The sequence below is a fragment of the Manis pentadactyla genome, chromosome 11 (assembly GCF_030020395.1).
Source record: "Manis pentadactyla isolate mManPen7 chromosome 11, mManPen7.hap1, whole genome shotgun sequence".
NCBI classification, from domain to species: Eukaryota; Metazoa; Chordata; class Mammalia; order Pholidota; family Manidae; genus Manis; species Manis pentadactyla.
The window spans coordinates 94,444,431-94,462,015 of record NC_080029.1 but is presented as its reverse complement, the minus strand read 5'-3'; the positions used below and the strand labels follow the sequence as shown (position 1 = coordinate 94,462,015).

General features: G+C 38.3%; 1 long non-coding RNA gene across 1 annotated transcript in view; it reads left to right on the top strand.

The window, feature by feature from the left end:
* The first annotated feature begins 16,627 nt into the window (after positions 1-16,627).
* Positions 16,628-17,585, top strand: part of LOC118922533 (uncharacterized) — a 77,551-nt gene continuing 76,593 nt past the window's right edge. Inside the window, exon 1 of the long non-coding RNA XR_008992595.1 lies at positions 16,628-16,756. This is a non-coding gene — a long non-coding RNA (uncharacterized LOC118922533). The remainder of the gene's footprint in view (positions 16,757-17,585) is intronic.

The window sequence follows — 17,585 nt, the reverse complement described above, 5'->3', positions numbered from 1 at the left end:
GATGACAGTGTTGCACAGAGAAGATAAGTAGTGACTCTGTGGCATCTTACTACACTGATGGACAGTGACTTCAATGGGGTATGGGGTGGGATATGGTAAATGGGCGAATGTATTAACCACAATATTTTTCATGTGAAACCTTCATAAGAGTGTATATCAATGATACCTTAATAAAATAATTAATTAATTAATTAAAATTAATGCATACAGAGGGAATGTACCTCAACATTATAAAGGCCATACATGACAAAACCACAACTAACATCATACTTAATGATGAAAAGTAGAAAAGCTTTCCTCTAAGGTCAGAAACAAGACAAGGATTTGTACTCTCACCACTTTTTTTCAACATACCACTGCAAGTTTTGGCCACAGCAATAAGACAAGAAAAAGAAATAAAATGCATCCATTTTAGTAAGGAAGAAGTAAAAGTGTCACTATTTGAATCACATGATACTATATATAGAAAACCCTAAAGATTCCCCATAAAACAATTGGAATAAGTGAATTCAGTTAATGTTACTGAATACAAAATCAATATACAGAAATCTGTTGCATTTCTATACACTAATAACAAATTATCAGAAAGAGAAATTAAGAAAACAATCCCATTTACAACTGCATCAAAAAGCCTAAAATACCTAGGAATAAATATAACCATGGACATAAAAGACCTATACTATGAACCCTGTAAGATATTGTTGAAAGAAACTTAAGATGACACAAACAAATGGAAAGATGCACCATACTATTGAATTATAAGAATGGTTTAAAAGTTCATACTACTCAGAGCAATCTACAGTTCAATGCAATCCCTATCAAAATATCAATGGTATTTTACACAGAACTAGAACAAATAATCCTAAAATTTGAATGAAATCGTAAAAGACCCCAAGTGGCCAAAGCAATCTTAAGGAGAAATAAAGCTGGAGATAGCACCCTCCCAGATTTCAAACTATACTACAAAGCTATCACAACAGTATGATACTGGCACAAAAACAGACATATAGATCAATGGAACAGAATAGGGAGACCAGAAATAAACCCACAATTAGATAGTCAATTAATCTATGACAAAGAGGCAAGACTATACAGTGCAGAACAGTCTTTTCAATTAATTATGTTAGGGAAATGCACAGCTACATGCAAAAGAATGAGACTGGACCATGTAGTTACATCATATACAAAAATAAACCTAGAATGGATTAAATACCTAAATGTATGACCTGAAACCATAAAGGTCCTAAAAGAAAACATAGGCAGTGAACTCTTGGACATTGGTCTTAGCAATGTTTTTTTTTTTGGCTCTGTCTCCTTAGGCAAGGCCAACAGAAGCAAAAACAAACAATTGGGACCACATCAAACTAAAAGGCTTTTTTGCATATTGAAAGGCAACCTAGTTAAAGGGTGAAAATATTTACAAATGACATATCTTATAAGGAGTTAATATCCAAAAAAATATAAAGAATTCATACAACTCAATACAAAAAAAAAAGAGGATACCCAGCTCTCAAAGTAAGATCATAATTTTTTCCCTAAAAAATACATCACACTTTACTGATGGTTTGGGGAAGAAAAGTAATTCCAAAGTACTAGGAGATGATTTTGTAAGGGTTCATTAAATATTACTTACTCTACAGTCTGTCTAAGGAAAACGTATCCAAAATGTTAAACCTTTCACAGGGGTATCCCCAGGTAGAGCCCTCACAGTTGAAAAGGGGAAAATGACAACCAGAGACAGTGGCATCTGGCAGTGTGCATACACACACACTCAAACATACACTCTTGCACACACTTTTACACAGTCTCTTTTGCTTTGTGGGAAAGGAGCTTTCTCTCTTGTGACTTTGTCTCTCACTGAGAATCATGTGATGATATCAGCTCTGGTCTTTGAAAGAAAGAAAACCACACACATATTAAATCTGGAACCTCCACTGTTCCCTGTTCCCTCCATCAGCAAGGATTATGGCAGCCTGAGGAGCTTTGCATCCCAGATTACACATATTTCCCTCTTGACTGTTTTGCATCAATGGATTGTTCTGAATCCATAAGCCCCACTGGCAAACTCTACTGAGAGCTAGATACATGTGCCTCTGGCTTCCCTCTACAAGCATGTTCCTGAAAAGTTGCATGCACATTAAATTTGCAGATCAATTATGATTCCCCACTGCCTTCCAATAAAATTTCTGAGCCACTCTCTTTTCCTCAAGATTGATTTTCAATGTATGCCTAACACTTCAGCTTTAAGTTTCTCTGCCTCCTGCCATCCTCTCTGACAGTTAGTTAAACCTCATCTGGAAAGTGAAGAAACAACCAAGGAAGCACGAATATCTCTTGTAATTTAAATAGTCCAGGGTCTGTAAACAAATCCATAAATACTTTTGACCCTGTAACTACATGGGTCCACTTACACAGAGTTTTTCCAATAAATATATAGGAAAAACTGGATAGAGGAAACAGACATATAAAAAGATGTTCAACACTAATCATCAGGGAATGCAAATCAAAACCACAATGAGATCACCTCACATCTGTCAGATTTGCTGGTATTAAAAAGACAAGCAATAACTGTTGGTGAGGATGTGGAGTAGAGGGAAGCTTTGTTCACTGTTTGTTGGAACGTGAACTGGTGCAGCATCTAAAGCAAACAGTATTGAGGTTCCTCAAAAAAACAAAAATAGAACTACCACACGATCCAGCAATTCTACTTCTGAGTATTTACCTGAAGAAAATGAAAACACTAATTTGAAAAGGTGTATGTAATCCCTATGTTCACTGCAGCATTATTTACAATAGCCAACAACCTATGTGCCCATCAACAGATGGATAAAGAAGATAGATGAAGATATATATAATGGAATATAACTCAACCATAAAAAGAATGAAATCTTCCTATTTGCAACAACATGGATGGACTTAGAGAGTATTATGCTAAGTGAAATAAGTCAGAGAAAGACAAGTAGTACCATGTGACTTCACTCATATGTAGAATCTAAAAACAAAATCAAGAAAACAAAACAGAAACAGATTCATAAATACAGAGAACAAGCTGGTGGTTTCTGGAGAAAGTAGAAGTAAGGGATGGACAAAATAGGTGAAGGGGATTAAGAGATACAAATTTCCAGTTATAAAATAAATAAGTCACAGGGGAGTAAAGTACAGCATAGGAAATATGGTCAATAATATTATAATAATTTTGTATGGTGACAGATGGTAACTATAGTTATCATGATGAGCATTACATAATGTTATAAATGTCAAATCATTGTACATCTGAAACTAATCTATTGTATGTCAACTATTCTTCAACATAAATAAATAAATAAGACTAATGAGCTGTGAGTAAATTTTAGTGTATATAATAATGAATAGTTAAGTTTCTTAAGAGAAGGAATTTTATTCTCATAGCCTATATAGGACTTAGCACAGTGGGTACCACAAAGCAGATTCCCCAAAGAATCTGGTAAATATTCTCTTAAATATTTATTTTCTATGCTTGCCTATATTTATTTAAACCGAATGTCAGTAGATTCTCTAAAATGTTGGGTGCCCAAGTTCAGCTGAGCTATTTATTGTGAGTTTAGTCCTATATTTCCTATGATCATCTTTATGTTGTGTTGTAGTAAGAGCCTTAAGAACTCTGCTTCTGAATATTACTAAAGGGACATAATCTGAGAGTCAACAAAGTTGTTTACACAGTGGTATCTGTAAAAGTATTAATCATATGGGCAAACACTGGAAACAACTTAAGTGTCAACAATAGGAAAATAATTAAGCAAATTACAATGGAGTATTTGAATTAAATTTTACTTAAATGTATTTTTGAAGTTAAATTAAAATATAATAATTAATTTTTAACATTAAGGTAATGTTTATATGATAATATTACATGAAAAAATAGGCTTCAAAAATGTATATACATTTTACGTATGTACATGTTAAGTATATATATATCGATATATATATATATTTATAATATATATCGATATATAAGGAGATGTATATACATATAAAAATACATATCAATAAGGAGAAAGTACATGCAATGTTTGCAGAATGCCCATGAGAAGTCACGCATTTTTCTTTGTTAATGTTTACTTGCAATTTAATGTTTCTATTAAAAAGTTGAGAGGGACTTGTCCCTTAGTGTTTTGAATGAAGGAACAAAGCTGTGTGAGTGTCACTGTTGAAATTGCTTCAGTGAGGTTAAGAGAGTTGTTATGCAATATAACCAAGTGCCCACAGTATTTTCCTAGTGGAGGAATTAAAGAGATCAGAACTTATCATCCCCCATCCTTGAAGCTGTCACTTAGTACTGCCCGGAAAGCTTGGCTATGGGTTGTATGCAAACTATGTCCAGCTCTAAGACCAGGTGAGCCATATAAGCCAGGGGTCCTGGACTGCACATACCTGAGATATTCTCACCTGTGGCAGAGAGCTAAAAGCTATGCACGTAACACATAAATATTGCTTACCATTGTCTTAGAGAATAAAGAACAACAAAAATCTTCTGAGTGGTTTTTGGGTTTTAGCATCCTGAAATTTCCATTTCATTTCTTTTAAAAGCCTAGTCCAGGGACAGCAGGTCATCTTTATTTTTGGCAAAATTCTAAATGGCTAGGCAATTAACCCAATGTCATTTATTTACTAATTAAATTTTTTCCATATTGATTTGAAATGATGCCTGCTTCATATAGAAAATTCCCATATACATATTCAATTTTTAAACTCACTATTAGTCCACTGAAGTGTAGATTTCTGCATAATATACCAAGCTGTTTTTATCATTGTAACTTTATGATTAAATATCTAAGTGGGTCAGTGTATTGTTTATCTATTGCTGCATAATAGATTATCCCAAAATTTTGCATTTTAAAACATTTATCTTGCACAGTTTCTAGGGGACAGGAATCTGGGGGCAGCTTACCTAAGCAGTTCTGGCTTAGTCTCTCATAAGGTCGCTCTGAAAGTGTTGGCTGGGGCTGCTGTCATCTCAAGGCTTGACTGGAGCTGACAGATGTACTTCTAAGCTCACTCACATTGTTGCTGACAGGCATCAGTTTCTCACTTGATATGAGCCAGAGGCTTTAGTCTCTTGCCAGGTAGTTCTCTCCATAGGGATGCTCACAACTTGGCAGCTTGCTTCACCCAGAATGAGAGACCAGGGTGCATGTCCAAGACAGAAGCCACAGTCTTTTATAGCCTAATTTTGAAGGTGACATCCATTATTTCTGTCATATACTACTGGTCATGCAGACCAACCCCGTTTAATATGATTCTAGATTTAACAAATAAAAATACAGTACTCCCAGTTAAAGATGATAACAATAAAAAAATTTTAGTGTAGTCCCATGCAGTATTTGAGATATACTAAAAGAGTATGCCAATAACTTTTAAATTGAATACTTTAGGTTTTCCAGGTATGTCATCTGCAAATAACAATAATTTTGCCATCTCCTTTTCAATGTTTAAGCCTCTTATTTTGTTCTGTTGACTGAGTACATCTTCATTTTTAAGAGAAAAACCTGGGACTAAGAAAATCTTCTGAATGGGGGAGAACAATATATAGGAAAACTATTTTATACATTTTATTATTTACATTGAGGTATAAATGTGATATGGTATTTCCAAACTACCCTCCCCAAATGCTTTGAACCAAAACTTGCCATATAAAAACTTCCCAGAATTTCAGTTTGTTTAAACACCCTCTATTTGCATTGCTTTGTAAGAACTTATGACGGTTTGGCTTTCAAATGATAGTCCAACTTTTTCTTTACTTAACATTTTAGGCAAACGTTCAAGAGGGACTTTTCACAGGACTTTAGACATGTCTTTTTCCCAAACAAGAATCACACATATAAAGATAAATAAGGACAGAGTCCTCTGGGAATCCAGAATACAGGCCACAACACAAAAACAACATAACCGAATGGGAGGAAGAGAAGGAAACAGAAGGAGGACTCAGCTCTCAGGGGAATGATGCATCCTTTGGCAGGCATCGGTTCCCATTCTTTAACAACAGTTGTCAACAATCTTGAGCAATTTGGAGCATCAGATTTTTGCATGGGAAGTGCTCAGGAGTAGCAATCTGGCATAAGGGGAAGCTAGTGGACTTGTCTTCACACTGCTGCTGCATAGTAAGCACGCTGTTTTTACTTAGCATGCTACACAACAATAAAAATGTATTTTCTAAAGATACTTTTACTTGTAAATCATAACTTTTTTCTTTTTATATGTTAATTATGATTCTGAAGGGGGGTTATGGGGTTTGTGAAAATTGGTGGAACTAGCTGAAGCTCTCCTAGGCCACTACTTGATATCATCAAAGCCTATGCTGTTCTAAATTGTATCAAAGTATAAAGTTTAGAAAGATACAATTCTTACTCCCCAAGAAACAGAGTTCAAAGGTAAAACAAGTAGGTATGAAGAGAATGCGAAGAGTGAATCAAAGAAGGTGAGTGAGATAACTGTTGATTATGAGGATGTTACAGAACGCATGTACTCTAGGTTACAAATAAAAATACTGATGTTGAGGGCTAAGTTGACAATAAACTCTGCCTTAACGCCATATTGATAATGGTACAATGTTCCAGTGGAGCAGGGTGTAGGGAAAAGGAAGGAAATGTGCCTTTCTCTAACATACCTGGTACTGTAGTCCTAAGCCATGAGTCTAGACAGACACCACCTCTCAGCCTGCAGCTTATGATGTAACAGCTTTCTGGGAAATAGGTAATGTGAGATATTTTAAGTCTAATGGAGAGCTTAGCTGACGTCTGGAGCCTAGAAAAATTTCCAGCAGGAATGGTTTCAATTCAACATGTATTTATTGAGTATACATATATCGAGCACTATGCTGGGGACAAAATGAGACAGACATGGTCTCTGTCCTCAGAGTCAAGGGAAGAAGTGTTCACCTCTGTCATTCCAGAATCTCACTCATGGGAACTCAGAAGGATCCACCAAAACAACTGGTCTTACATTCTCTAGAAGATAGTCTTTGAGATTGTGTGCCCCTTCTGAAGAGTACAAAAAATAAAATGTAGAAGGCGCTCTGTCCTGTTCTCTTTTAACTTCAAATGCCAACCTCTGAAAAGACACTGCAAAGTTAAGCGGATTTTGCTACTGCTCTGTAAAAAACTGAGTTAATAGCAATTTTACTGAATGCCAACCATGAGCCAATTTAAACCAAATATGCCAGAGCAAGCCATTCTAACTGGCAGCAGATCATAGCAACCCCATCCTAGTCTGATCAGTGATATCCACCAGAACGCAAATGCCTGGGGAGAAAGACCAATTTAATTAACAATCCTCACTGAACTCTCGATTCTATCTACCATCCCCTCCTCCAAAACTGCTTTCTCTCCAAGTATTCCCTACCTGAGGAAATGGCAATCCATGTACTCAGCCACTTGCTCAATCCAGAGACATTAATGCGTCTGTTCTCCAAACTTTCAGAGCCATACAGTGACCAAGTTCTGTCAATTCTACCTCCAATATATCTTGAATCCATCTGCTTCTCTTTCCCCTAGCAGAGTCCTAATACAAATTATCTGTATCTCCCACCTGGACAACTGCAACAACTTCCTAACTTGTCTGCTTACTTCCACCCTAACTTATATCAAAATCCTCAGATAGATATGTAACTTATTTGTTGGATATATCTCCCCTCAGAGTGTAAGCTACGTGAAGACAAAAGACTGTGTCTGGGTTTTTTATTGGGGTATTCCTGTTGCCTAGCATAGTACCTGGCATCAGTAACACGTGTTGATAATGAATGAATGCTTTGTACAAGCCCTGCATGACAGAAGTCACCCTGTCCACAACAGGCAATTATAGTTCAGAATCCATTCTCTTAAAAGTCTTTTCCCCCCTCAGAGTCACATGAACCAGTTCCTCAAAAAGAACTGAGTCTTTTTTCTTCCTTCTGATTGTATGGTGACCTTTTAGCACAGCCTTTTAGGAAGAAATCAGAATGAAAGCCCTGACAGAGCATGACTAGATGGAAAGAATCCAAACCGAGCCTCTCTCTTTCTAATGATTTGGAAAGAGATGGAGAAATTTTATGAAAAGAAAAACAACACAATTTCTTAGAAATACACCCTTTGATGCATTACTGCCATCTGGTGGCAGTAATCTCAACCTGCAAGCAACCAAGAACTTCGTTTCCTTTCTATGTATCTAAAATTTTCTGGTATTTTAACAATGATTTTAACCTTGATACAAGTGTCCTTTGATTCATCATGTCTTCTTGTTCTGAAAATATATGCCCTTCAGTTACAGGCAATTTCCTTAAATTATTTCTTTGATATTTTTCTCCTCACCATTTTTGTATTTTTGGAATTCCTATAATTTGGATTTTAGATCTCCTGAATTGATCTTTTCACTCTCATCTTTTTTCTTCCATTTTTCCCCCTCTCTATCTTTTTTGTACTAGTTTTTGAGAGGTGATGATTTTGGCTCCACCAAAATATCCCCAAATCAACCTGTTGGTATAAAAAAAGCTGAGTTTATTCTTACTGGAGTAAGGGAGAGCACTAACTTAGCGGCCTTCCAGAGACGGAAGGGCAAAGTTGAGACGTTATAGTAGGTAGATAATCAGACATGAGCAGGGAGGGGGTTGGGCACTTTGGATTGTGTTTACATCAGTTAGGTGCTTGTTTATAGTCTAAATATTCCATGTAAACCATCCTTACCAGAAGTGGGGAGTGAGGGTGTAGATAACAAACCTGCCAAAACTGACTGGTTCCAACATGGAGAACTTGACACTGACTTCACCTCCAAATTCATTATATAATCATTAGTATAATGAAAATCACACCCCTTGGTGCCATGACAGTCCTGAGGATAAAAGGACAAAAAGGGGCTGTCACCATATTCCCCTAAATCCACTACCTATTCTGAGAAAACCCCATATATCCTGATGAATATTCTACCCCCAGCTTAATCTCCAGCTATAAGACCACCCAACCCAAACCTCACCATGCTGTTCTTCTCTGGAACAAGCCCACACTCCCTCCTTGACCATGAATTCTTTATCAGTCGAGAACCCTTTCTCAGGTTGAGGTCTCACACAGAGCACAGGGAGATCACCCAGGATTGGATTTCCATTCTCTTAAATGACAACAGAGATATCTATGAGGTTTTGAAGTCTGGTTTAGGGAAGCCTTCCAACGTTAGGGCTTGATTAGGATTGGACAAGAGTTTAGGACTGGTGGACAGAGAATGCAAGGATTTTGAGACTTGTGAAGGATTCAAAGTCTCGAGTAAACTGCTTGATGCTATCTATGGTTAAGCTGAACAGTTTAATGTTCTTTTAAATGGGTTTTTCGCAGAAGAAAATTCCCTGAATAAACAACATTTTTTACATCTTTTATTGCCCTGTAAAAGAGTTCCCTGTAATAGTAAAGTTATACTGGTGACAAGGGCGAAATAGTAAAAGTCTTGTAAATGTAAACAATAAGCTGTGTGGGTATAGACGGTTTCAGTTCTCAGGGGTCTCCTCACCCTATTTTCCTTCCTTTTTGTTGCATTTTTATTTCTACTATAGCATTTTCAATTTAAGAGTTGTTTTTGTCCTGAATGTTCCTTTTAAAAAGTCTTATTTCTTTTGGGGTGCAAGGATATCTACAGATATCTAATAGGGCTTTTTGTTTATTGAAATATACTTGACATACAATATTGGTTTCAGGTGTACAACATGATTTGACAATTATATATATTACTAAATACTCACCATGGTAAGTGTAGTTACCATCTGTCAACACACAAGGATATTACAATATTGTTGACTATATTCACTATGTTATTTTATATTGGAAGTTTGTGCCTCTTTATCTCTTACCCCTACATTTCACCCATTCCCCCCAACACCCCCTATGGCAACACCAGTCTTTTCTCTGTGTTCATGAGTTAACAATAAAGCTTTGAAAACAAGTTTTCCTGCCAACTTCATGGACTCTGAGTTCCTTTTTGTTCATTTTAGTCTCTTTCACACATTTGGCTTTCCTTGACTGTTTGAGGGTAAGTCCCAGCTGTCCATTTAAGAGGAGTGAGACCAATAGCAGAGGTAAGTCAGGGTAGGAGGTTGACCTGGTCAGTAGAGATAGTCTTATTAAGACTGCAGGGTTTTGCTCCTCTTGGGCTGGAAAGTCTTCCCAATAATGAATTATCCAATCACACACCTGTGGGTCACGGCAGGAATGGAGTAAGCGTAGGTTGCCAGTATTCTCAGAGCTAAGTTGGAGAAGAGGGCTGAGATGTCACCATCTAATACTGACTTTCACATAATTCCCATTATCATTACAGTATACTTGTCCTCAGTCATGCCACATAATTTTGACTCTTGCAAAGTCAGTTCTCACTCTTCCATTTGCTTTACAACTTGCAAAAGGTGGTTGCTGTCATCAGCTCACCCAATTTCTTTGTCCTTGGGGTTTATGCATTTTGAACTTATTGAACTTTCAGAGGATTCTGAATAGGCAGCAGAAAAAAAGAATGTGTTCTTTTGACCACATTTAACTAGGAGTCTGTATTATATTCCTAAGGTCCCCTTCAACTCCAAATTCTGTGGTTTTAAGTGCATTGTCATTAAAATAAGTGTAACATAGTTGGGCATAATATCAAAGTGAGTACAACTTAGGAATCTCACATTCAAATGCATTCGGAGAAAGAGGTAATTAGCTTTTTATTTTCAATAATCTGGGAAGGCTTCAAGGAAGAGCAAAATTTAAGGAACTATTTACAAGTTATAAAATGCTCTTGAAACAGAGCAGATGAAAAAATGTTTTAATAACTAAATTTGATACTTTATTATTTATACATTCTAAGAACAGCAGGGGCAGAACAAAAGAAAAGTTATTGGAACCTGTAGCAACCTTAATCTTGACCCAAAATACAACAGGAACTTTCCATCAGACTTTACATAGTGAGACAGCATGAAAAAGGAAGTGAAAAGGAAGATAATGTAGATTTGGATATTACCTGTAAGATAAATTGAGGGATGATACTAAAAAAATAGAAGTTTTTTCAAGAAACATAAAAGCCAATCTCTAAAATTCATAGGGAACTGCAAGTGGCCTTGATTATCTAAAACAATATTGAGAAAGAAGAACAAAGTTGGAGGACTCCCCAATTTCAAAACCTACTACATGGCTATGCTAATCTAAAAGCAGTGTGGCCCAGGCATAATGATGGGCATATAGACCAATGGAGTATAATTGAGAGTCCAGAAATAAACCCATACATCTATGAACAATTGTTCTACAAGTATGCCAAGACCATTCAACAAGGAAAGAATAGCCTCTTCAATAAATGGTGCTGGAACAACTGAATATCCTTACTCCTACCTCACACAATATATAAAAATGAACTCAAGATGGATCAACAACTTGACTATAAAAGCTAATATTATAAAACCCTTAGAAGAAAACCTATGGATAAAGCTTCAAGACTTTTAATTCAGAATGGACTCTTAGATATGACACCAAAAGCATAAGCAACAAAAGAAAAATGGATAAATTAGACCATGAAAATTAAAAACTTCTGTGCAAAGGATATTATTAAGACAATGAAGATAACCCACTGGAGAAAATATTTACAAATCATGTATCTGATAAATTATCTAGTATTCAGAATATATGAAGAATTCTTATAACTCAACAACCCAGAAGTTAAGCAACCCAAAGTAAAAATGGACAAAAAACTTGAATAGACATTCCTTCAAAGAAGTTATACCAATGGCCAAGTACATGAAAAAATGCTCAACATAATTAATCACTAGGAAAATGCAAATGAAAACCACAATGAGAAATCACTTTAAGTACACTAAGATGACTACTGAAAAAATGGAAAGTAAGTGTGGGTGAGGACCTGGAGCAATTGGAACCCTTGTGCATTGCTGGTGGAAAAGTAAAATGTGCAGCTGCTATGAAAAACAGAGGTTCCTCAAGAAGTGAAACATAGAATTACTATGTGACCCAGCAATTCCACTCTCATGTACATGTCCAGAATTGAAAACAGGGAATCAAACAAATACATGAACATGTATATGTTCATAGCACAATTCACAAGAGCCAACAGGTAGAAATGTCCAAATGTCCATTAGATGAATTTATAAGCAAATTGTGGCATATATATATATATATATATATATATATATATATATATATATATATATATACAATAGAATTTTATTCAGTCATAAAAAGGAATGAAGTACTGATACATGCTACAGCATAGAGGAATATCAAAAACACTATGCTTAGGGGAAGAAGTCAGACACCAAGGTCACTTATTATATGATTTTACATAGAAGAAATATCCAGAAAAGGTAAATCCGTAGAGACAGAGAGCAATTTGGTTGCTGCCAAGGACTTGGGGGTGGGAAGAATGAGGAGTGACTATAGGTACAGGGTTTTCTTTTGGGGTAATGAAAATGTGTGAAACTGGATAGAAGTGGTGATTGAACATAATGAATGTTCTAAATGCCACTGATTTGTACACTTTAAAATGGTTAATTTTATGTTATATGAATCTTTCCACAATTTAAAAAATAGAATGGAGGAGATGCTGAGGGACCCAGGAAAAAAGTCTATAGTCTTCTGCTTCTCCGCTATCTACACATGCCATTAGCTCTCAGGCAAGCAATTCTGTGTCAGGCAGCATATCAGAAACACGGGGTTTTCTCCCCCAGCCCAATGCCCACCTTGGGAAGGCCAAATTCCACAATATTAAAACAAGGAGGTATGTCAGGGAGCTTCAAGAAAACAGATTGGGAGCATGTGAGGCAGAATCGCAGGAAACTGAGTGGTAAACTAATGGAACTTGGTAAGAAAGGGGTGACAAGTGACAAAGCTGGACGATCAACTGACATTTGTTGAGCATTAACTCCAGGCCAGTCCTAGGACATAAAATGAGGAGTTTAGTGTTCAATTGGAGAGACATGTGCTTAAGTACACAATCACAGCACAATGGGACATGTGCTGTAATCTGGTGCTCTGACAGCTCTGACTGAAGAAATCAGAGAAGGCTTCAGAGGTGATCCTGCACTTCCTGTTGGAGAAGAACCAGGAATTTCTCAGGTAGAGAAGTGGGAGAGGGGAGTGATAAAGATAATTGAGGCAGATCAAGCAGCAGTATGTGTAAAAGCAAGGTAATAACAAAGTATGAAGTGTTCGAGTCTGATAGGACTAGAGTAAAGGTGAGTATGTTCAAATTGTGCAGTCTGTGTGTGTGAGAGTGTGTGACAGTCTTGAAGTGCAGGTGGGTGAAGAGATTTCTAGGGAAGAAGACTAGGAGGGTGGTGTAAGGTCTTATCTTGAAGGGTTGAAAAAAGTTTAGCTTTTTTCTCCAGAGTTTTGAATAGCTACACAATCAGATTTTCTTTTGAGAAAGAGCACCTTGATTGCAGTGTGGATGGTCAATTAGTGATGCTGAGTCTGGAAGCAGCGATTCCAACATGAAGGCTACTGCAGTGCTGGTGAGGGCTGGAGTGGTAGCCATTCTGCTGACCTCCCACATGGCCTTTCACCAGCCTGGAGCCCCCACCCCAGCAGTGACTGTGGATGCCAATGGCTCACAGCTGCCCCTTTCTCCAAAGAATTACTCACCACTGCCTGCAGCCACCTCACCCAGGAAGCTATGATGGTCCTTCACTAAACCACTTGTCCTCATTCAATGACTGTTGGTGGGGTTTACAAGAGTTTGGCCCCCTTGCTTCAAGGGGGGTAATTTTGCTGTGTGGTCAATGCCTCAGATTCCAAATCTGTGAATCAGGGCAAGCTAGACTTTACCTGAGACTACATCCTTGCTAGGCTCTTTTCCTTTCTCTAGTCTGCTTCTCTCCCTCCCTTACAGATTTATCTTGAAACTTTCTCCCTCAATAGGTCAGGTGCACCCCAAATCCCCTTTTGGATTCTGTTTCTAGGAAGCCTGACCAAAGATAACCAGTAGTAACTGTTTGTGAGAACAAATATGCCTGATACACTGAACCAAGTAGAATCAGTATGAATGACCACTATTAGATAGAAGGGAGGGTGAGGGGAGGAGGGGATCTGGAATGTTCTCTTAATTCTGGCTTGAGTCTAAGGGGATACTCTAGTTCACCGAAATATGGAGGAATAGTTGTGTGGTTGGGGTGAGGGAGAAGATAAGTTAATTCAGTTTTGGACATGCTGGGTTGGAGATGTCTGTGCAGATGTCAGCGCTGGAGGTCTAGATTAAGGAGTCAATGGCAAATAAATGACAGTCACAATGGAAGCATTATGTTCACATTCCTGGCTCCATACAGGAAAAGTTACAGGATGCTGTCCTGTTTTGAACATGTTAAACATCAGGGAAGACAATCTAGTTCTCCAATTTAGTCCTTTTGATCCATTGTTAGAATTCTGAACTAGATAATCTTGACCTAGCTTTTTAAAAATTATTTTGTTCCTATTGTGGCTCTTTGTCATCTTTGCCAAAGGTAGTAAAAGAATAATGTAAAAAATAACCACCTTTTGTTCACAGTAAGTTGTCATATCACTGAGGTATATTATACCAAATGAACAAAACATAAGGAGTGTTTCTTCTTTCAGAGCCAGAACTGTTTGCTGATGGCTCCATAATGAAGGCCATTATCATCCAGAATCTGAAGGACAATTTTCATCCAGTCAATTAATATTAGAATTAAGCCTGAGTCTCTATCCTCTCTCCCTCAAAGGTACAGATCTCAGGAAACCTAACTCAACTTTCAGAATGGTTACCCACCAAAGAAACTTCTTGGCAAAGCATAAACTGAATTGCAACAAAGCCTGAGGAGTGAGTTTCCCAGCAGGGGCAGAGTTAAGTATGAAGAATGGGAGGAGAAAAGAAGTAACTACTTCTCCTAACATATCATACAGAAGTCCTTACAGGTGTAATTCAAGATATGAAAGGGAAAATACATTTATTATTCACTTAGTCATTGCTAAAGGCTTCACCTCCAGCTATTTAGCATAACATTGATACAGTCCTGTTCCTGTGTATTCTCTGAACTATTACATATTCCTTTGCCTTTTCATTTCAGCACTTTTCTAAAAGATGCCATCATTACCCAGTCCCTAAATGGAAGAGTTCAATGTCCATGTGGACGACTGTGTATCCAACTGGTTCATTTCCTTACCATTCCTCATACATACTACCTTTTTGTAGGCAAAACTACTTGAGTTCCTGCGCTACCATCAACTCACCAAGCTCTCTAACAGAAAATGTTGTTTAGTCTTGTTCACTGTATCTACTAATGAAAACTTATTCAACAATATGTTCAATAAGTGCCCATGGGACCTTACCTGAACTTAGATTGGAAATAATATTACCATATCAAATAAATTCTTTAAATTTTTGTTGGTGGTAGTCATTATATAAATTATATGATGCAATGTGGTGTATACATGGTGCAGTAAGTAATGGTACTTGTGGAAAAAAATCTCTGGAATTTTAAGGGTGAACAGAGATTTATGTAACTACTCCATCATTTGAAAGGTGTATATAAACTTAATGGGCAGGTTTTTTTCCTCCCTTCCCAAACACATTTGCATAGCCACTACACATCTGTTTAAATATTATAGAAACAAAAATATTTTCTACATACAAACTCCTATATTCTGCTCCTTCAAGTCTTTACTATGTTTTAGTATTAAAGAGTTTTGTTTTTCTCATTTTAATAAGAATGGGACCATTTAGTAGTTTTTTTCCCTTAATATTTTAGCAAGTTAGCTTTAAAGAATGATTTCAAAAGGATACCCACATACTGTATATAGATTTAATGAAATACTTCATCTTCCAACTCATCCAGCTCAGAGAATACATCACCAAAGCAAAGAATCTCTTGGTCTTCTCCGTCCTCACCCTCCCTCCTCTCTGTCTTCTAAACTTGATAAAGAGGAAAAGGGAAGCCTCAACAATCCGCTTCTTGAATTGCAGCAGGATTTACCGTAGACTCCCGGAGACAGTGTTTATAATGAGTTGGAGTATGGTTCAGTGCAGTCCGACTACCTGGGTTCTAATCCTAGCTGCCACTTAGGAGCTGTATTAATAGCTGGTCGTAAGGAAGATACTTAACCTGTCTGTAACCTATTTTCTCACCTGTAAGACGGGGATAATATACATCTACCTCACAGAGAAATGAGCTATAAGCTACCTAACAGAGGAAATTCATATAAAGCGTCTATAACCGTGGCTTCTGCACTGTAAATTTGGAGTGTTAACTACTATTATTCTTATCGAGGAATTCAGAGTTCGCTGGACTTAAGAAGTTTGGCCAATACCCATGAACAGAAGAGCCGACTTTCTGACTCAGTTTCCTATTTAAAGCAAATATAGGCGCAGCTCTCCTAGCAAAAAACAAGAACCTAAAATCACCGCCTTCATTACACAGTAAAAGGTTGAAAGAGTTACAGCAGGTAGGGAGCAGTCGGGCGCGGGCACAAGCCTATCCCTCACTCAGAAATTCCTCCAGGCAAGAGGCGGAAGTGAGCTGGACACGTCCGGGTTGGGTAGGAAGGGCTGTCAGTCCTGGGAGGCGTACCATGGGGACCAATCGCTCTCTGGCACCGCCTTCGCAGGGCGGGAGGGAGGAGGACGCCCGCGCACCGTGGGCGGGGCTTCTGCGCAGCCTTGGTGCCGAAGAGCCGGGTGAGCGCGGGAGAGGAGCTTAAAGGGGCCCGGGAAAGTGTTGGAAACGGGAAAGGGAGGCGATACGACCGTCGGAGCTGGGAAAAGGAAGCCATGGGGAAGAAAGGTAGAGACGGTGGGAGCACGGGAGGGTCCGGAGAGATGCGGAGAAGGAAAGAAGGCTGTGGGAGGAGCGGCGGGGTGAGGAAACCTCCGAGACTAGGAAAGGAGGGTGCGGGCGGGCCCTTGACTGGGTAAGGGGGAAGGGTAGGAGAACTCACCCGAACATGGGATACCCCAGGAGTTCATCCCGAGTGGGGTAGTAAAGCAAACAAACTCTGGGAGAGTTTTGGGTCAGGGCCGCCACCCGGGGCGTGCAGTCACCACCTTGAACCACCCGTCTGCATCAGTTGGCGTGCAAATTAATCTGATGAGCGCAGAGGGGGTATTTGGCTCTTTAACACGCGGCTGATACTGGGAATTTTCCTTGGTCCCTCTGAGTGGGACTGTCATTCGTCCCAAAGGACTGGACCTGCACAGCCAGACCAGCAGATTCAGCCTCTTAAGTTACTGCAAGGAAAAATCACCCTTACACCACCTGCCTAGCCTTCTTCCCTAGAAATCTCTTTACCCACCTGCACTTCAAGACTGTCTCACACTCACGCACACCCAGCCTGCACAACTTGAACACACTCACCTTTGCCCCAGTCATATCAGACTTGAACACTTTATACTTTCTTTTATTACCTTGCTTTTACACATAACTGCTGCTTGATCTGCCTCGATTATCTTTATCACTCCCCTCTCCCACTTCTCTACCTGAGAAATTCCTGGTCTTTCTCCAACAGGAAGTGCCGGATCACCTCTGAAGCCTTCTCTGATTTCTTTAGCCAGACCCACCTGAGCTCTCAGAGCACCAGATTACAGCACATGTCCCATTGTGCTGTGATTGTGTA